Here is a 23,332-nt window from a genome sequence, read left to right as displayed (position 1 = left end):
CAGGTTCTTATGATTAATGAGGTACTTTACAGGTGATTCAAGTATCTTAAAATGATGGATCTATATTGTATCTAATCACATGTGATTCAAATCTCATGTAGACCCCCAAAATTGAATTTAACCATGTGTGACTTTAAGATCTAAAATATTATGTCAATAATAATTGAAGTAAAAGTGTTGGAAAAACAAATTGCATATAAAAAAAATAATAAAAATTAGATTAATGCATTATTAGCCATTCAGTTAAATAGTTAAAAGAACAATAAGAGATTTGAATAAAGATTAAAAAAAAAGAAACTAGGTTGCATTAATCAATCAAACTAGTTTAATTTTAACAAATACGAAGTGAGTGAATAACCCAACTGACCAATGGAAACAATTCATCCGACTTTGTAATTTCCGTTTCAAATTAAGCGAGTCTTCAAAGTTCAAACGATTTAGTACGATTTGTCATTCAAATCATTACTTGATGGTTTGATGATTTTCATTCTACAAGCAGACATCTTGAACGAATCAACGAAATTACTAGCTAAAGCATATTTGGTTTAAGAATTCATTAGAAAATATTCAAAATCAGTAGGTTAGGGTTATAACTTATGGGTACCGATTGAAAACCAAAACCCGATATAAACATTTGTTAAGAGTTAACCTAAAAGATATTGTGTTTCCTTTATGTGCAATCTTGATTCTTGAATCTTGATACAAAATTTCTGTTACCTAATCAATTTTGTTTAGATATATGAGTGTTACCTTGATTCTTCATTTGAAACATCATGTTAAAGTGTTAAAACTAATTGATTATCTTAAAAATATAACTATGATTACTTTTTCTTTATTATTATTCTTTTATGATTACTAACATGTATTTAGTTACTTACGACTCGTGTAAGATGTTGTAGGATTAAAATGTAGGTTGTATTTTAAGCTTTTCGTTTTACTTGATGCAAAGGACTTGGTATTTTGTTAAAAAGAAAAAAACGCCCAATGATATTTGGGCTTATATGGTTTAGATACAGGGCCTACAGCCCATAATTAGAGATGATCAATTGCAAGTAGAAACTGATTTTTGGGCCTGTAAGAGCATTCCCAACTAGAGGTGTACAAAATACCAGTACCCGGAACCGGATCTGAAAAAATATCCGTAACCGGTTTTTTTTATACTCGGGTGTTCTATACCCGAAACCGGAACCGACCCTACCCGTAGGGTATGGATAGGGTATGCATTTTGAGTCAATACCGTACCCGGAACCGTACCCAATTTATACCGGTAAATACCCGGACCCGGTCATACCCTATACCCGATACCTGGTTATACCCGATACCCGATACCAATTTTCTAATACCCGAAATAATACATGAGTTTTTATAGTATATTTTTATGTTTACTTCACAACTTTTATGTTTAAGTTTTTGTAAAATGCATATAACTAAGTAAATAATTTGTAATTAAGTTGATTTATGGTTTTTGTAATATAGTTTAATTATTTTTATACATTACAAAGAAAATTTAAATTTTAAACAAATTAAAAAATGTATAAAGAAATTACAAATTCAAAACCGGGTATCAATAACCGGTCGTACCCGGTTCCAGTCATATCCTACCCGGATACATAGGGTTGAGTTTTTTCTACTCAATACCCTACCCGAACCTTACCCGATTTATCTCAATACCCGATTTTCCAATACCCGATCATACCCAAAACCGGTTCCATACCCGAACCCGGGTATTAGAAAAAACCCGATTTGTGCACCTCTATTCTCAACTCGTCATTCATCTCTATCTTTATAATTACACTAAAAAACACTATATTTTTCTTTCATGTTTAATTAAATAATATCTTTATACATTTATCATTATAATTTTCTATCTTTTCTACTCATAACCAATTCAAAAATTATTAAAAAATGAATAGGAGCAAACAAAGTTTTCCCAAATTTACAAAAAACACTACTTTTCTCTCTCTATCATATATTTACACTCACAACTACTCATAACCCCACAATATAATTTGCAAAATCCCCTCACATGATTTTAGGTGATGGGTTGAGAATGCTCTAAATGAACTGTACTTATTGTAAGACTAACGTGAAGACTGAGGTGACCCACTGGCCCGACTATTAAACTGAAACCTAGGTAGAGTCATAGAGGTGCACAAATCGGGATTTTGGCCAAACTTGATCGATTCAAAAACCAGTTCGGTTTTGATTTATGAGACCATTTGACAACTTACTTAGAGTTGTGAAAACTCAAAGGGACGCCGGCATTTGATAAACGTTGTTGTCTGGGACCCAACAAAAGGCATCAAAGTGATTTCAATACGTCATTTTCAAGATACAAACTTCCTCAAATCTAAAGTTTTTAACAAAAGCTATGTTTTTCAAACATACTTTGTTTTCAATAAAACGAAACACCTTGACCAAATTGTGATTAACATTTTCAAACCATACTTCAAAAGATAAATTACACGAAAATACCACCAATGCATTTCACAACTAAACGTATCAAGCAAGTCACCAAAACGAGTACATCGATTTTATGTACTCATGAGAATTGACATTTGTTGAAAATTTTGCAAGCCAGCGTTCTTGATAAATTGCTCTAAAATAATATTTTCTTTTTTCCGTCATGTAAGTTACATCTAAGAAAAAAAAGCATAGATTAGCTTTTGACATCTTACAGCGTAATATTTTTGTAAAAAGGTGTAAATGTTCGATACCTATTTTTAAATGTGAGTGAGTAAAAGTATTACCTTTTTCGTACATATTACCTAATCATCCTTATAAAAAACATTAAAATTGTTTATTGGAGTATATTGAATTCTCTACGTAGCAAGTAAACGATAAATCGGTTAATTCGTAGTGCTTAAACGAGTAACCGACCGATACTAATTATGACCCGTATACATACTGAGGGGTCATATACGAGTTATATATATGTTATAGAGGCTAACATATTGATATTTAGGCCCCAGTACGTTTAAAACTCATTAAACGAAAAAGGTTTCGTTTATCGATACACTATAAGCTTAAACGCAATCGTTAATATCAAAACGAGCATTGTAGCATCCGTTAAGCCGAAAAAGATCTATAAAACACTTATATGACATGTTCTAAGCAATCCGTGAAAATATTTTGGAATTTTACAACGAGTCAGTACGCTTTTCTTATTTTACAAAACTAGGCTGAAAAACACTCGTTTTCGCGCTGGTTTTCGCACTCGAACTAGTTTTCTTGCGAAAAACCGAACCCGAACTAAATTTTGGACCGACTTTTACGCGTGGCACGAAAACCGAGGCACCATTGGGCCAAAAAGAGGCCCAATGGGCCCTTATAAGCTAACGGCCGCAAAGGGGACAACCCACCCCCCTTCTAGTTTCTTTTATATAAAAGAATATTTTGAGATATTTTGTACCCAATTTTCCAGAGAAAACTTACCTTTTCTGTTCTTCTTCATCAAGCTTCATCAAAACCCTAAGGTAAGTAGTGATTTTCCTTGATTTTTAACCATGATTAACATAGTTTAACCATGAAAAATTAATCCTTGATTAGTTTTAAACATGTTTAACCATCCAAAAACCATAAAAATCAAGTAAAACCATGTTTTGATGTTAAACATGTTTACAAACCAGGAACATATACTTTTTTGGTCAAAAACGCGGATTAGAACATGAATACAACGTTTTTACGGTTAGAAAGTTCGGTTTGAACCCAAAACCGAAACCTTAATTATCAAGGCTGTCACATGGATGATTTATGCTTGGTTTGATGTTATAGGATATGTAGATACACTGAGTTTGCAACCCGAGACCCGGAGAGTCGTTTAAGCTAGCAAAACTCATCGAAAACCGACAAGGTAATCCCGTAACACTCGTTTAAGGGTTGTTTAGTATTAGGTTGTGATGTGCTTGTTGTTAGCTTGTGAAAATTTTCAGGGACATTATAGATCATATAAATGAGTCCCTGTTCAAATTTGGTAATTTTTCGATAAACGGAGAATATTTGGTGAATTTATTTCCGTTTATGAGCGTTTATTTGGGAAAAATAGCTAAACATATTGAAAAATTATGAAACTTGGTTTTGGAGATTAATATGTGTTTGTAAGATCACTGGTAAAGTTTGGGGATCATTGGAAATGCCTAAGTATGGTTTGTGAAATTATGGGTTAACCGAATCTTAACAGCCGAAAAACGCACAAAAAGGCATTTTGTCAAAAGATTTAGGTTCTGGAGATTTTTCAGGGGCTATGTAATAACATTTAGGCCATTTTTTAAAAATTATTGGATTTTTCGGAGGTCGTTTGATATAAACGGGCCATTTATTACAAGATTATAACCTATTAAATGAATTTTTATAAGTAAATAATTAATCATAAAATTTCTGAAAATATTTTTATAAAATTCTCCATGTCTTAATGTATTTTTACAAAAATTTACATAATTTATGTATAAGTACATATTTAGTTATGATTAATCAAAGATTTAAATTATAATTGTTTTAACGAAACCGGCAGTTTTGTGTTTAACGGACTGACTGGTGTGTCAAAATGTCAAAAGTGGTCAAATATCATATTTTTGAATGATATTGATAAAAACAAACTTTTTACGAGAATTCCGGACAATTCGGGTGGATTGTACACGTTTTGTATAATCAAACCCGTGTGAAAACGGAAACGAACCCTGCGATCAAACCAGATACCGAAACCTTAAAATTCTTTAATAAATCAAATCATTTTATCAATCAATATATTTACTTAAGTTTATGTGATCTTACCTAATCCCGAAACGCATAAACAACCAACTTGGCTAGGCTCGGGAAACGGTGAAACTGAGCCAAATCCAATTTTTAACATTTCATAGTATACAACGTCACAATCTAAGACTATGGTCATGCTCTGGGCCTAACAGCTATACCTAGATTATCTATACAGCCCGACTTAGCTTGAACACTGTACTAGTATTAACGATACGATACCGTTTATAGGAATCAGGCTATAAGCGAGGCACCTGACTTATTGATACATAATTTCCGTGCGAACTACGATAAGGTGAGTTTCACGACCCCCACTTTCTAAACTGTTTTACGAACTTTTGGGGTGAAAAGCATGTTTACATATACTTATATACTTGAAAACGTGTGATGATGTGGATTATCTAAGTACTAACACTTGACAAGTCCCCACAAACACAAGTGATTAACTTCGTGCCGGTGACGTGTGGATAGTACTATCGGTTTGACAAACCCAACTGACAGAGCCGGTGGGGTATGCCGGAACATGTTAACCCAGTTGCACATTGTCATTTAAACTTATTACATACTGCTATGTGGTGTTAGACATAGTACATACTTGGGGCAAAGTGGCTGTTAAATGTCAACGGGAGTGCATGGGCAGGGGTGTCCATGTGTTTTAGCTCGTTTCGGTTTCACTTGTAGCTTAGTATAATACATCATACACATACATGTATACAAACACACTGTAAACTTTACGAACTCGTATACTGATTTCGTTGATACTCGTGAAACTTGAAACTCACAAACTAGACGTAGTTGACCCGTTTTAACATGCTTTTCAGGTAAAGCGAAAGTGGAATGAATTGCTTACATGCTTGGTGTTAGAAGGAGAGTTGAATAGCTGTGAATAGACGCAGACATATAATATTAAATAAAAAGCTCGTAAACTAGTTATGTGATTCTCATCTAGTTTGTAAACATAGTACCAACCCATGTAATATGATGTAAATTAGTTTGTGAATTTCTTTATAAACAATGTTGTTGATACCAGTGTTATCTGTTACATTCCCGTATTACGCTTCCGCAACTACCTAGTCGGGGTGTGACAGAAGTTGGTATCAGAGCCATTGGTTATAAAGAATTAGGATGTCCCTTAGGATACCCTAAGATAACCTTAGGCTCGATTAACTCTGGGAATAAAATAATATTAAATAATATACACTGATGATTCTCGTGATGAACGCGAATGGACAAGTGGGTTATTATGGTCCGGAACGTAATAACGGACTTGTTTGTACGAGGAAATTCGAGAAGAAGTCGATAAACAATCGAATAGGTAAAAACAGCAACATAAGTGTATAAAATATAATAATAAATAAATATCTGTGTATATAAACATTATTTGTGCTTATGTGTATAAATACCTGCATGTATTTTACTATGATTACTATAGTAGGATATTATTCTTGTTACTAACCATTGTGCAGGAATATGTCAAGATCTACTGATCGTTTATCTAATACCCTACCAACATGGTCTGAGGAGGAGGAGGAGGATCCAGAAGAGGAAACTGGGGAGGAATCAGAGGAAATGGAAGAAGGTTCAGAGGCGGTAATTCCTCACGAGGTACCCTCAGGTCAACCCGACTTATCGGGTTACCGTTGTGACACCTATCCCCCTAGGGAATCTTTTAGGAATGTTGTAGGACAGGGAGCTACTAGTGCTTATCATTCACCAATTAGAGCACCCAGATCCCCTACTCCACCCGTACAGCATACACCAGTACCCCCACCCACATAAAGCATGTAAGCACATAACAAGTAAGGTATAAATTGTTAAACACAAGTGACAACAGTTACAATTTGTGTATTAAATAGTAGGGAAATAAATAGTTACGCACACGTCCCAAAAACGGTAAAAATATGTGAAATAGGGGAATGTCATACTCACCTGATCAGATGAACGATATATAAATGATGATGTGAGAAAGATAAATCCTTCGTGATATACCGTCAAGGATTCCTAATTAGTAAAGATAATATGAATTAATTATAATAAATATATCACGATTTAATGAATTAAAATTCGATGTGGTTTGAGTTATGTTGCGATCAGAATGGTTGTTGATTGATCGATTGAACTCTACGGTTATTGTTATCGTGAATTATTATTAGTTTTGAATATAATACCGTTATACAATTATTTAAATGATATTTAATTAAAAATAAAGCAATTATAAATGTGTACATAAAAAAATATAACTTGTAATATATTAAATAATTTAATGCCAACGTCAATATATATATATATATATATATATATATATATATATATTATATATATATATATATTAATCACCCAATATGTATGTTAGAATATTTAAAGAAAATCTAATTTTATAAATATAATTAATACGTTTAAAATACGATTGTTACAATTTTTAAAGAATGACACACACACACATATATATGTATATATATATAATTAATTTAAGCAAGTTTTATAAAAGACGATTAACGACAAGAAACGTCACTAATGATGCTTGGATTTTAATAAAATAATGTGCGTTTTATTATTAATATATTCGTAATTACATAATATATAGTTATATAGATATACATATATATACACGAAAACTTAACGAGATTTAACGAAAAACACGTAAACTTCAGTATGTCGGTTTTAATAAAATAATATTTATTTATAGTTCACTATTGATGTATAATTTATTAAAATTGATTATAATATATAACAAACCAAAAAAGAAAAATCTAAAAAGAGAAACGGGTGGCCGGGTTTGAACCTACAACCACCATATCCAAATACACACCCACAACCATCTGTTCTAACATATCAGTTGAGTTTTAAACGCAAACAAAAAAATTATATACAGAACAACGATGAACCAGATTAGTATAAGAACCTTAAATTATCAATCCGCTAATCTGTTCATCGTTGGTTAAATTGAGGTTAGGGTTATTGTTAAACATGATTAAACGATTTTAAAGCATAAATGAATTACCTAATATAGAGATCAGATGCTGGTGAACGTCTAAACATGAGTGACCGCCAAAATCGTGATTAAGACAACACTAGCAGACCTTGATAGCATAATTGATTAAGGGGGTTTGAATCAAGAGGTCACGGGGAGACTACAGATGGTTTTAAATGTGTTATGATCAACTGTAAATGGCACCTTATTGATTTTGATTAAAGTCGGTTTAATAATAATGCATACGAGATCAATGTTTGATAATTTCTTTAATTACATCATCGGTGATGTGAGTTTAAGGAGTATAAATGATTCCCTATAATTCATTCCATGTATAAGAAGAAGATTAAGCTTCTAGAAAGCAACTGGGTCACGGATCTGGGTCAAATATGTCACACCCCGAAAATCTTAACTTAACACAGCGGAAGTCTTAACTTAAGTCGTTCGGGTTATGACAGATGCCGATAGCCAACATTAATAGACAATTAATAATAAAAGCATCATCTTTTATTATAAGAAAATATTTTACAAAATCAGAGTTTATTACACGTGCTAATGCACGGTTTACAACAATTCACTTTTGTTCAAACATCCCACGCTCTCGTTTCCATGCCTCCTCGAAATCTTCACTTTCCTGCAAAGCATATTTAAATAATATTTGGGTCAACACGAATGTTGGTGAGTTATTCCCGAGAAAAAAACTTATTGTATAAATATAGACAATTCATATATAAGCAACACATGAATATAATAGTGTACGGCCATTATACTCCCAACAATACCGATCTTTACACGGTACAACACAATAACGAAACCCGCATTTTTACCCTTAAGCACAAAAAGCGTTAGTTGTAAACTAGCTAAGAATACAACGCGTGTATGACTACCAATTTGATAACTCGAAACGTACCATACTCGAAATATTCCCACTTTTAACCCAACGCGAATGGAAATGGGGGGCGTCACCCTGATAGATATACCAACATTTCCGTGCCCTCAATTCGGTTAACAGTTATTTAACCAAATTGATTCATCCCACAATAACGACAATTTGTAAAGTATAATGCGCTTTCAAAACATATATATAAATACGAATATAGATATACAATATGCTTTTCGGAGGAAGAACTCACATTTGATTTCGGTGTTCGAATAAACGCTCGTTCCTATATTAGTACACGTTCGTTAATTTTAAATTCGGGTTTGACTAAAATATATATATTCTTATTCTAAAAATCCACACAAGCACACAACACATAAAGTTTACTACTTATAATTCTATAAATACATACTTAAAAATATAAACAAGTAATAATCAACTAATAATTGTTTTATTTAATAATTTAATTTAATTATTAAAATTTATAAAAATTATTACATTTAGTTGCTGGTGTGTTTTGGAAAAATTCAAGTTATTATTTTATTTAAAATTTTGACTCTATTATAATCGGTTTTGTCGGTTTTGCCGGTTTCGTTGGTTTTGAGCTTAAAAACGAACCGGTTGTTATTTTATGAAACTTTTAGTTTTAAATTATCTAAAACACTTTTTATATAGTTTTTAGTCAAGTTTTATTGGTTTTTCAATAAAAATGTTTTGGTTTTTATTTTGTTGCCAATTTCTTAAAAATGCCAATTTTTAACGTTTTCGTGTCGGTTTTCGCGACACGAACCGTGTTGGTTTAAGTTTTTCTATTCTTGAATTTTCTTATAATTTAACTTATGTTAAATATAAGAATATTATGACTTTAGGAGCTGTTTTAATTCAGTTCCAAAAACTCATGTCGGTTCACCTTAAAAGTCGAACTTTCCGACCGTTAAAGTCACCTACAAGCTATTTAAGTCACAATGTCAAAACCCAACCATTTGGTACAGCAAATGTACATATAATAACAAATAATATATCATCATATACATGTTTGATCATCTAGCACCAAGTATGCACACAAAACAAATTTCTAATTACACATACTCAAACCTTAAGTTTTCAACTATACAATAAACATGTCATTTCTATAATCTCTACAAGGTGTTTGTGTACCAAAATTTCCAGATCTTAATAACCCATATTAACATCTTATTTCATCCCATTATTATCCTTTAACAAACACATTCTTGATTTCTTTAACAACAAGGTTTCTATTACTAGTAAGTAGCAATTTTTAACAACCCTATTATTATACTAACAATCTTTACAATGGAGTTTACTAAAGTAATCCTAACCACAAGTCTTTAATCATCCACACAAGATTATGTTCATTTACTAAATCATTTTGCAAAACATCTTGTATAATTTACAAAGTTTCTTTTATTAGTAAATTTAACACAAACTCTTGTTTATCTAAGTTATTATGTTACATGCATCCTAGTACTTCTAGTAGATTTTATTCTTCTACATATGTCTCATTCAATCACTTAGTTAGTCACTTTCAATCCATAAAAATCAATACAAGACAAGTATGAACTTTTATGATCAAGAATCAATTTTTTTTTTGTATTACTTGCATGTGTAAGTAAACTTTTTAGAAAAGTCAAATAAACAAATCTCTACACTTTTTGTCAACTCTTCATCCAAGATCTTATTCACCTTTTTAAAACCATTATTACTATTACTTACAACTTTTTCAAATACTTTTTAATAAATCAAGTATGTGGGTTTTCAAAATTTATCATTTATTTTTAACCATTTTAACATTTAATCAAGTTAACAATCTCAATCCAACACCCAAACTAAAACCCAAGAATTTAATGGGTGTTTTTACCCATAATCCATCTTTAATCTTTGGCCATTTACATGTTTACTTCCATTATTAAACAATACTTAAACCCATTTGTTAAACAAACTCAAGTAATCAATATGGACAATCAATACAAGCTAATATGCATCCAATATAAGTCCTATAATCAACAAAAATCCATCTTATACATTCACATGCAAACTCACGGGTCACACACATGCATGCATACATCCATATTATACTTGCATGCACACTATCAAGCATACTAAAATCAAGCTTTAAACATCAAATAACAACTAATATACACAAATCTTGAAGTGGGTTACCTTGGATTTCGGATTGGTGTCTAAGGAAGATGATAATATGAACTTGTTTTAGCTATAACCCTTTCCTTTGGTTTCCTACTCCTTATTATTTGCCTAAACTTCCATCAAAACTTCTTAACTTAATAATGTGTGTGGTATTATTTTTGAATTGATGGAATGATGAAGTGGTGTGTGAGTATACGTATATATGGAGAGAGATAGAAGGTATAGACTCTTGAGTTGGAACCTAGGGTGATGTGTTGGGTAAACCATAACACTCCAAGTAACCTTCTAATCATTACATACATATATTATATTAATTTAATATTACAAGTGGGTGGTTTTGGGGAATTTTGGCGGCCGAGAGAGTGGTAAGGGAGTGGGAAAGTGGGTTTTAAATAATAACATGTGGTATTATCTAGGTGTTAAGGTTTAACGTATCTCGTAATTTATCTAGCCAAACGACATCCGTTTCTAATAATTTTTATCAGACTTTGAGCGAAATTAGATTACAGTCAATGTCTGCCTAAAATCATAATTTTCTGAGAAACTTGATGTCGTGTCCTTACGGTGTCCTCTACTGGCTTTCGGTTACTTATTTTCAAATTTTCGCGATTCGAACCTTCTAAAATTAAGTTTATACACTATCTCTAATATTCTAATATAAAATTAAATTTTTCGAGGTCATCTTGACATGTTTATGAATTTATCCGTTTTGAGATATTACCCGGTGGCAATCTGTACCGTGTCAGCTACACGACAAAATTTAACTTTTTTTTTCGGGTTTCTATATTTAAAACTCAACTAAAATCAAAGACTTTAGGTAAAAATATTATTCCTATATATTTACCTTACTAATTAATACGCGATTATAGTTAAGATAATTACCAGATTAGTCTAATTTTTGGCGGTTGTCACAAAATACAGGCCTGAGCTGCGGGTTTAGTATAATCAAATATTAAAGTTATAAGATTTGCAGTTTAGCCCTTGTACTTTACACGTGGAACAAAAATAGGTTAAAACTTGTGTTTTGGGGGTAAAAATGTGTATATCTCAAAGTTATATAAGATCATTGATTAAATATAATAAATAATAATAATAAAATATATTAGCTCGATGAATGCGATGAGTTGTTAATTAAAATTACCTGAAAACAATAACGGGTCGGGTATTGGTATTTAATATAATATATGAAAACCCGAGTTGTTACAACACCTTTATTCAGCTGAGCAAGCCTAACTGTATTAAAGGATATATATGTTAATAACTACTTCCTATCTAAGTCTTACTACTCAAGTCGCCAAGCTAATTTGTCTTAAGGCCAAACAAATCAAATCGAATAGGCTGAACGAATCAAATCGAGTTTTACAAATGAATCGAATATTCAAACGAATCATATCGAGTATTCAAACGAATCGAATATTTAAACGGATCGAATATCCAAACAAATCGAATCAAATATTCAAACAAATCGAATTTCATTTTCTAACGAATCGAATTCCATTTTCTAACGAATCGAATCCCATTTTTTCAAATGAATAGAATCACATTTTTCAAACGAATCGAATCCCATTTTTCAAACGAATCGAATCCCATTTTCAAATGAACCGAATCGCATATTTCAAACAAATCGAATCCTACCCGATAACTCTTTTTTCACCAAGTTTATGTTTTTGCTACATTTTAGGGTACCATTTACTATCCTACCAAGTTTCATGCAAAACCGACTTCGTTTACGCGTCCTTTTAACGAACCGAACACTACTCGTTTCACCCGAAACGAACCAACTATCCCGTTTACTTACAAGTTCATTACTTTATCAATATTCATGACCCGTTCTATCATATTACCAATTTTCATGCTAATTCGTACACGAAATGTGAACTTTTTTTAACTAAACACACCTTTAATGTTTATGTTCGAAATCACTCGAATAGACCAAATCTATATCAAACGAACTCAGAATTGAGTGATTCAAGCGGCCACAGAACTTTTTCCCCATGATATACAAAACCCATCAGATCTCAATTACCGTAAAAGCCTCTATAGTCACTGGAAAATCTGAACAGTCGCCGAAAACTTCATTTTTAACTGTTATGGTTTTATTGATAAAAACCTGACTTCCCGACCTCTGATAGAAATTTCGCTGGTTAAAATATTCATTTATATTCTATGAAAACTCTGTTATAATTTGAGACCGATCTAACTGTTAGATCTCCAGGAATCGTCGTGTCTTTGTGGGTTGCTCTCTCATATACAAAAATTTCGGTTTGAATGAGGTTGGAGGCCAAGATGGTTATGAAATGAGATAGTGGCTACTCTTATAAGACAGGGGTAGAGTTTCATGTTTAAATTTTAAATTAATGAAACTTAATCCCCTCATGCTTTTAAAATTACATTTATCTTCTACAATTGTTTTTTAAACCAGATTCATTTAAATACTAAATGAAACTTAGGATGTTTCAATTCTACCCACCTTATAACAGGTTCCGTCCTCAAAACCTACTTAGTCCTTGTAAATGGAATTTATCATGTATTCTCATCCTTGCTTGAACCGTCTTAGCTTCCTAGCTTATCGGTTTATCATTTTTCTCACAATCATCGAGTGATGCTCATGAGTTCTAGTTGTCTTAGGTAGCTTGTCCATGAAGTCCTTGATGATACACTTACTTATCCAGACTTAACAAGTCTACATGATTTCCTTAAGCATGCTTTTCTTTCTTGTCCTTCAGACATAAATATTGCACTTGCCATTGCAACACTTAGCACTGAATGACCATTCTGTCCAATTACAACTTTTAAGAAACATACTGATTTGCAATACGTTCGAAACATATTAATTCCATAAAATGAAATCTCTCCAGTTTCTCTTTTAGGATTACTTCTTGAAATCCCTTTGCTTATTCCTTAAGATAGAACACCTCTTGTAATTCTTGAGCACAATCATGACATAACTTAATGGAGAACTCCTTAAATTACCATGTAATCCTCCTTTCATTTTTAGTTCCTTAATAACTTATAGGGTTCATGGGTTGTAGCTGTTCAAGGTAGCTTGACCATGAAGTCCATGCTGATACATCTTCCTTTTCTTGACTAATCAAGTCTTGTCTTGTCATCTGAATCCATTGTTGTTTGTTATTGCATATCAGGTTGCTTGATATATCATAACTAATTATATTAACCAACTTTCTTTCCGGCATGCACTGGCCATTATATGGACATTTTTAATACTATTTTATCATTACCGTTCTATATGACTTCCCACTCATGATCACATGAGTGTTAGTCAAATCACTTATCACTCATGTTAAGACTCAATTCAAATAAACATAAGTCTAAACCATCTCTACACCTTCCTTGCATGTCTTCCCATTATCTATCCTTGGTTTCTGGCATCCTCTTGCTTTGTAACTGCCGGTTCCACCTTTGTAATATTTGTGGTTGTTCTTGTCCGTATAGGCAAAGTATTGTGTCCTCCCATAGTTGTTACATACCATGAACTCATCTTTACTTAATTTCAGCTTAAGGGTTTCACTTTTATCAGTATTTTCCTTAATTGTAATCAACATCTTTCCTTTTGAAGCCTTGATGTAAACCGTGTATCTAGACTTGTGAGCTTCATCTACGTTTTAGCCTCGAAGATCTCCATGGCATGGAATCCTCAGGCGACCAAATCTTATTTTCACATCATAAGCATTATCTTCCAAATCTTGGTGTAACAAAAAATTCTTTCCCTATTCATCTTGCTCTTATCCTTTATAACTTCTATTGCGCCTCGCGAACCTCACTCATAAAATCCGAAGTGCTAACTAACTTATTTGACTTAATTGTTGTGATAACTCCTTCACCCTCATGGCTTAGTGCGCCAGCGACCACATTAGCCTCACTAGGATAATACTTAATTTCACAATCATAACCCTTATCAACCCTATCCAGTCCTTTTTGCTTGAAGAAATACTTCAAACTTTTATGATCTATATAGATGTTACACTTCGAAAGCTTAGAATACAGTTTCTCTTTCTTCAGTGTCTCTAACACTTATCTCAAGTGTTTAGAATGGTCGAACTTATTTCTTAAATAAATCAAAACTATCGTCAATAAAGGCAATGACAGATTTGTCGAACATCGGATGACATACCCTATTCATCATAACTGTTTTGGTAAAAAATTACGGAATCTATAATTGAGCAAATTAGTGATGTGAGGTAGTGTGTTGTTCACTAGTGAGGTAAGTGGTAAGTAATATAGTTGACAAATGCAGTAAAAGTAAAGTTTGACACAACGATATATCAAGGAAAACAAACTCGGGAGGAGAAAATTATCCCCAGACTCAATCTATTAATGAAAATGGTGATTACAACTTTATCAATTTTCCTTTATATATCGTTGTGTCAAACTTTATCTAAGTGGCGTACTTGTGTCCCACATACAAGTACTTATTACATGTTCTAATTCGTTGCCTTGGTGGATGGAAGGGTGGATTTGACGAGTGCCGTATCATGCTCCAATCGGAATTCGTCGCGCTGATCTTGAACAAGCCATTTAATTTCTCAGAGATGATCTTCTATCATCTCAAAGATAATTGCCTTGTCATGAATCGATGCGGTAAATTTTTAATGTATCCACGGTTTATTCAGTTGATCGTTCAAGACCTGATTCCAAATTTGGTGATCGATCATACTTTGGTGGATGATGTGCTCAAGTTGGACCACATGACTGCTAATACTGTCAAGAGGATGACGTGGTATCGAAGAGATACTCATCCAAGAACCAAACACTTGATTGGTCACTTATCTAATCCAGCATATGTATGTCCTTCTAATGATCGCTGGAACCACGATGATTCGGATTCTGAGCGTGTAGAGGGTCCAAGTGGGAACGATGGGGGAAATGATGATGGAGATAATGGTGATGACGGTGGAGATGATCACCAACGACTTGCTAAAGTTGAATCAGTGGTTGTTCAAGCTGCACAACGAAAGCGAAAGGGGAAATAGGTAGCTAGTGGAGTGTTTTGGACAAAAATCTGCTAAGGATATTGTATCCAAATATGTAATTGTGAGGTATAGTGCTATGATATTAACAACGATTGTATAAACGAAATAGGGATGAACAACGTGATTTGTTGCAAGGAAAAACCCCTTGATCTTGTTCGGATCAAAGGAAAAAAACCCCGGGTGATGAAAAATCGTCTATCACCACTTTATTAATATCAAAATCAGGTTACAAATGTTTTGGAGATTAAGATCAGTAGTACAAATGAATGATAGTGTGTAGTGTCAGAGAGAATTATAAGCTCTATTCTAGTGTGTGAGAATACAAGTGATCCCTAACTGATCTGTTATCTCGATTATATAAAGAAAATAATAACTAACAATGTTCCCTAATAACCCGCCACTCTTTAGCAACTCCTTCAACGTTCTTTGACCACATGCTGGGAGCTTCCAGTAGCGAACTATGAGGTAGACCCACTCATAGAGTCGTTATACCTGGCTAACACATCACCATTCAAATACAATTATTAGTAAACATATAATACCGAGGATCCTCGATCCTTCATAAATTGAGACATATCTCAAGGATAATCTATCCATAAGACAGTCAAGAATAATGGATCCTCAGCATAAAATTCACGCCCTAACAATTTCCCCCAAAATGGCGTCTGATTGTGTAACACAGCTGTCATTTTGAAAATTCAAATCCCTGCAAATAGGAGATGATTAGACGTGTGTCAGACAGTTATTATCAATAAACTCATAAATATACGCTACCTTTATATGCGATGATTATAACCATCTTATAACCACACATCCAACCGTCACTCAGGTATCCTTCTTTCTTCTTCTTTTTATTTTCTTTCGATCATGTCTACTATTTCTGTATCCTCTTCCTCTTCCTCTTCCTCTTCCGACCATACCGACCCGATGAACTCTACTCGCAAGGTATCCTTGAAGCCCCATCTTTCGAGATCTGTAAGTTCACGGATCTGGAGATCGACGACATCTTATCACTTTTTCCGGCCAACACCGTTTTACGACCTTTCGATTCCACAGCCCGTAGCGATTGCATATCAAAGAACTGGTTTTGTTTTCCAGCTCAACCATTCTTAATAGGCTTCAAATATCCCTTTCCTGATTTCACCCAAATTTTTTTCACCTTGACGGGAATCAATTATATCCAGACCATGCCTATGTTATGGAGGGTCCTTCATGCTGTAGAAAGGATAATCGAGGAAGAAGGCGTTGAGTTTGGCTTGTCGGAGTTAGCGTACCTGTATAACTTGGTTACCCACGGTTCCAAATGTTTTGTTTTTAAATCGAAACCTCACCAAGTGATCCCTCTTTCCAAGGTTACTCTGAATGGTACCCTATGGAGGAATCATTTTTCTTCGTCAAAAGGGATTCTATTCTGGGTGGACCCGATCTTCCCAAAAAGGTGGATCCGGAATGGTAGGATCTAGGATCCTTAGGTTGCAACGATAGGATACTTGATTCTTCTACTAATACTTTTCTTTTCTTATGCAGTTGAAAACTTTGCTTTACTGTCTGAGCTTCCTGGAGTTGAAGAGAGAGTCAAGAAATTCTTGTCACTGGATCCTACAATCAGAACCTTTTAAGCCAAGTTTATCGAAGCTTTTTAGGAGTCAAACTTAGAGTCAAACATGTCAAGTAAGTATCCTTATAATTAAATTTAATATTGATAAATAATAAAATAATTGCAAACTTATCTGTGAATCATTGTTTACAGGCGCTCAGAAGTCAGGGAAATCTGCATCCAAGTTCTCTCTTGAAGATATTGATTGCGTGTTTGTGAAGAAGGAGACCCCGAAATCTACTCCAGTGTCCGAGCCTCGTCCAGTCACAACCCGAGCCAAGTCAGGAGTAAAAAGGAAGAAAAGCTCCGAACCTGAGAACCCCTTTGACACCGAGAAACAGCTTCTCGAGATGCTTCTGCCGTAAGGATCCTTTATCCTACTAACCTTTACTGATTAAGTATTCTCCTAAGCTTGTCTTGTTTTCTTATATAGGCTGTTAACTCTGCTCGAAGCCATCATGAGAAGATTGTTGGAGAATACGAGGAGACTCTTGCTGCGATGAGGTCCATGGCTGCTGCTAAGGATAAGGCTCTTTCCAAAATGACCAAGGAGAAGAAACAAGCAGAGGATCACGCATCCATGCTCGCAGTTCAAATGCAAGATGAGGTCAATCGTGCTACCAATGAGGTGAAGATTTGGGCAGCCAAATCAATTTTGCAGGCAAGAATCAAGCTGGTAACTGAAGCCAATGATCCAACTTTCGACAAATCATCATGGGACGTAGTGCAGTGGAGGCAATCCTTGGCAGATTTGGGTGGTGGCGAGGACGAAGAGGAAGGTGAGATGGGTGATGCGAGCGGAGCAGGTGCAAGTGGAGTGAAGGATGCAAATGAGGTTGAAGAAGGAAAGGAAGCAGCAGCAAAGGGTGAAGCAGCCGCTTAAACAGGCGATGAAGGATATTGAAGACAAGGCCCGAGCCCATTTTTTTTTGCTTGGTTATGTTTTTATGGATAATGATTATGGTTTGTAACAGACAATAGTAATTAGGGTAAAGGATCCATGATCCTTAAGACAATTTCCGCGGGCAGCAAAGGTGGATGGATCCTCTGTTTGTGGGGATGAAGCCTTTGACGCCCCTGCTTTTATTTTCCTGCACTTTATGAACAATTAGTAGCACCTGCTTAACCCGGGTGGATGGTCCATCTTTCGAATGGTGAAATCCGGGTTAAGGGTTTTGGTTAAATCCTGGTGGCTTATGATTAATAATAATTGAAAACTTTCGACTATTCGCTTATTGCTTGCTATTTTGAAAGTTTGTTTGATATAGATTTAGTCTGGTTGAATGTTTTAAGAAATAATCTTGAGTCAAAAGTTTTATGATAGAATATCCTTTCAAAAATAATTTAGAGATTTTAAATCCTTAAGTAAAAGGGTTTACAAAGATCTCAGACAAATAAATGTAAATTAACAAATAGAGATCATACCATAAGATCTAATTAACCTTGGTTACCATAAGTAATGATCCTTCAACGATCCTTGTAGAAGTAAGTTTAAGGATTTTGAATCCATAAGTCTTGATTCTCGTAATCGAACTGAAGACATCTGTTGCACATAATTCATAAGATTAATTGGTGTTAGACCCATTAAGCTGGGGCAAGCCTATAAATAAACTGGCTACTAGCCCGTGCAACTGGGGACAAGCCCGTGATCGGGGGGCAAGCCCAAAAACTGGGGACAAGCCCGTGATCGGGGGGCAAGCCCAAAAACTGGGGACAAGCCCAAACTAGGGACAAGCCCAAAACTGGGGACAAGCCCAAGCTGGGGACTGGCCCAAGGATACGGATGTCAACTGGGGACTCTCCCAAACCGGGATTTAGCCCAAACGTGAGTGACATGAAAACGCCAAAACCTTAGATAACATGAAAATGTTAGAAACCTTTGTCTTGAGATAACGTGAAAACGTTATAAAAAGGTGGTATGGTACGTCTACCATAAATAGTAGAATGCTCCATATAGCCGAAGACAACGAAATTGTCAGCCACTAAACGTGTACTGGTCCCGCTGCCCCGGACTATACGTTGGATAGCGTGCACTCCAGGCGAGAGTGTAGAAACTCTAATTTATAAGAAAGGTGAAAACCTTTAAACCTTGGAGGATATGACCATCGGGGGTCATACCCAATCGCGGGCTAGGCCAAGAGAAATAGTAGAGTTACTTAAAACTTGGAAAAAATAAATTTTAAGGATGTATTGTCCTAGAATTAATAATAAGAATTTGAAAAGAATAAGTGATTAGATAGATATTACCAATTTTAGGATCCTTGATTCTCGATGGATGCTTGAATTTCTAAGAACATTGGATCCTGACTAGAAAAAGTACTTCTTGAGATGTATAGCATTTCATGCACTTGGTAACCTGTTGCCTTCCATAGTGAGCAAATGATATGCCCCCTTTCCAGCTTTTGACTCAATCAAATAGGGACTTTCCCATTTAGGTGCTAGCTTCCCATCTGCCGGGTTGGTTGTATTTTGGAAGGCTTTTCTTAAAACTAGATCTCCTTCTTGAAATCTTCTAATCCTTATGCTTTTGTTGTATGCCCCAGCTACCCTTTGTTGATATGCCGCCATTCTGATATTGGCTAGGTCTCTGAGTTCTTCAATAGTATCCAAGTCTTCGAGAAGGATTTCTTTATTGACCTCAGGATCACGGTTGCTCGTTCTGGCTGTAGGAACCACCATCTCTGTAGGGATTACTGCTTCTGATCCAAACACCAATGAGAAGGGTGTTTGGCCCGTTGCATTCTTGGGTGTTGTCCTGTCAGCCCAAAGAACATAAGGTAGCTCTTCGGCCCACTTTCCTTTCTTGGATCCTAGCTTCTTCTTCAAGTTGTTGATGATTATCTTGTTGCTAGAATCCGCTTGACCATTAGCTTGAGGATGCACTGGAGTAGAGGTAATCATCTTGATGCCCCAACTGTCACAAAGTTAGTGGTTCTTTTCCTGATAAACTGGGAACCATTGTCACAAATAATTTCTGAAGGAATGCCAAATCTAGTAATAATATTTCTTTTAATGAAGGAGATCACCACTTTTTCGAGGACTTGAACAAAAGCTTCTGCTTTTATCCACTTTGAAAAGTAATCAGTCATTGCGAGCATGAATACTTTTCCTCCTGGTGCCTCAGGTAGTTTACCCACAATATCCATACCCCACTTCATGAAAGGCCATGATAAGGATATAGGATACATAGGTTCTGCTAGTTGATGTAGGATGTTTGCGTGCCTTTGACAAGCATCACATTTCTTCGAGTATTCCATGGCATCTCTCTTCATTGTTGGCCAGAAGTATCATGTTCTTAGAATTCTAGAAAACAGAGCTTTACCACCAGTGTGATTACCACAATCACCTTCGTGAAAATCTTTGAGCATCTCTTGGATTTCAAGATCCTCGATGCACCTCAAGTATGGACCTGGAAGAGATTTGCTATACAACATATCATGTAATAAAATGTATTGTGATACCTTGAGTTTGAAAGATTTAGGATTCTCTGTGGCTGGAATCTCTCCAGTTTGAATGTATTTTTTGATTGGGAGGATCCAGGATCCTTGGTTGTTTGAGGATGATGGATCCCAAAGTACGATTTGTTTGTCAGTTGTTATCTCCCCAACTTCTTGTTCTTGTATTCCTGGCGAGAGTATATGAATGATTGATCTTCAAAGATGAGGCTAAATATGCAAAAGCATCTGCCCCAGCGTTTTCTTCCCTTGGTACCTGTATAAGACTAAACAATTCAAAGGATTTTGCTAATCACAACATCTAGATATTTGATTAGTTTTTCTCCCTTAACATTATATGAGCCATTAAAGTGGTTTGCTATCAACAATGAATCTATATATACTTGAAGATACCTGATCCTCATGCATTTAGCTAATTGCAAACCTGCGATCAGAGCTTCATACTCTGCCTCACTATTCGTTGCTTGGAACTCACAGGCTATAGACTAGGGTAATATGTCCCCCTATGGCAATTTCAGTAGGATACCTAATCCTGTTCGTCTTAGGTTGGAAGCTCCATCTGTAAAGAAGATCCAAGGATCCTTGGTTTCTTCTAGTTGTTGAACCTCCAAGTCGGCTTCTTTTTGCATGTCGCTACTGAAATCAGCCACAAAGTTTGCGAGTGCTTGTGACTTGATGGCTGTTTTGGGTTCATATTGAATATCATACGCACTCAGCTTCACAGCCTATTTCGCCATCCTTCCTGATAATTCTGGCTTTCTAAGGAAATTCTTAACATGATAGTTAGTTCTCAAAATAATAGTATGAGTTCAAAGTGATGTCTTAATTTAGTAGAAGCCATAATAAGTGCAAGAATTAATTTTTCTAAATGAGAATACCTTGCTTCTGCATCTAAAAGACTTTTACTTACATAGTAAACGGGAAGCTGTTCACCTTCGTGATCCTTCACAAGGACAACACTTACAGCATTTCCTGAAACACCTAGGTATAGATATAAGGATTCTCCATCCACAGGCTTCATCAGAGCTGGTGCTGAGGATAAGTAATCCTTTAAGGCTTTGAGTGCAGCCTCATGCTTCTCCGTCCATTCGAACTTCTTATTTTTCCTAAGATTGTTGTTGAGTCAAAGATTTGACCAAAATGAAGCATATGGATGATTGGAATCTTCTCAACCTCCTCAGAATTCTCTAAGTATGGATCCGGGCACACCTTAGACATCCGAGCAAGCTTTTACTTAGCCGGGTACGATATTTTGTCTATCGGGCAATGTTATCTTCAAGTAGTCTTCTTTAGTGGATATCCGAGCAGGGTTTGCAAATTAATTCATTACCGGGCAAGGTTCACTAGTTTATGTAAATCCGGGCAAGGTTCACTTTATCAAGCAAGTCTGTTCTTCAAAGCCAAGTACAGTTCACTCCCGAGTAAGCTTTTGGCTAACCAAGTCCATGAAGCCAAGTTATTGGAAGACCGGGCAAGGTATTCATTAATAATAGTGGTCCGAACAAGCTTGATGTGAATGAAATATCTCTAAGTAACATCGGGCAAGGTTCAACTCAAGCAAGGAATTGTACTCCTGAGTACACTTCGCTAAATAAGTTATTTTAAAGCAATGAGTTGAACTGGACCATCGAAGAACAAGGTTGCTCGTAAGGGTTTGTCGGGCAAAGTCTGGCAAGGTCAAGAAGACTGAAGTCTACCCGGTGAGTATTTTACTTGGTAAAATACTCTTCGAGTAAAGTCTACCCGGAAACTGATCCCGGGCACACTTCTATGTTACCAAGTCCTGAAGGATGGCAGAGTACATAGCGTACTCGGAAATGAAGATTGATGCAAAGCCTACCCGGAAGACTTGTTTTACACTTAGTATATATTTTTGAATATGTATTTTACGTTTGGGGTTTCTAGAAGGAATGACAGCTGTTAAGGATGGCAGGCCTATAAAAGGAATAATTTAGGGCACGCCTCCTACGAATCTGAGCCCTTTACACTTTTCAGATAAGAAAGAATATTTTATGAGTGTGACGGCTGACCTAGGATTCGTACGGATAAACTTTCCTTTCAAGAAACCCTAAATCGATTATCCTTTGTATGATTAATCTTATATGAATGGAAATCTTTTGGGTAAATCTTGAATGTGTTAGTTACCTTTTGAATACTGATTAAGCAACCGTATGTTTGTTATTGATTCCGCCTTTAACAAACGGACATCTTTATAAATATAGCAACCCGTCATTAACTCCCTTATCGATACATTGATTTGTGTGAGTTATGACATGATTAAGTAACATCCAGCTGAAATCGAGGGACCAGACAAGTGGTATCACATATGATTACTGCTATTTTAGAAAGATTGTTGCTGATTGAAGATTTGAAGAAGAATGACGTAAGCAGACCACTGTTACATTGATTTGTGATGTCAGCAGCTATGTTCTTCATTTTTCTTCCAGATCTACAATCTTTGGTGTTTTCTCTTCCTTGTTCTATTTAAAGTTTTAATCTTTATATTTAAATCTTGTTCTTATC

Source organism: Bidens hawaiensis, unplaced genomic scaffold, assembly GCF_021521415.1.
Source record: "Bidens hawaiensis isolate Kalapana, Puna unplaced genomic scaffold, B.hawaiensis_p1.1 tig00022290_1, whole genome shotgun sequence".
Taxonomy (NCBI): domain Eukaryota; kingdom Viridiplantae; phylum Streptophyta; class Magnoliopsida; order Asterales; family Asteraceae; genus Bidens; species Bidens hawaiensis.
The sequence above is the reverse complement of the archived record's forward strand: the minus strand, read 5'-3'. Positions refer to the sequence as shown.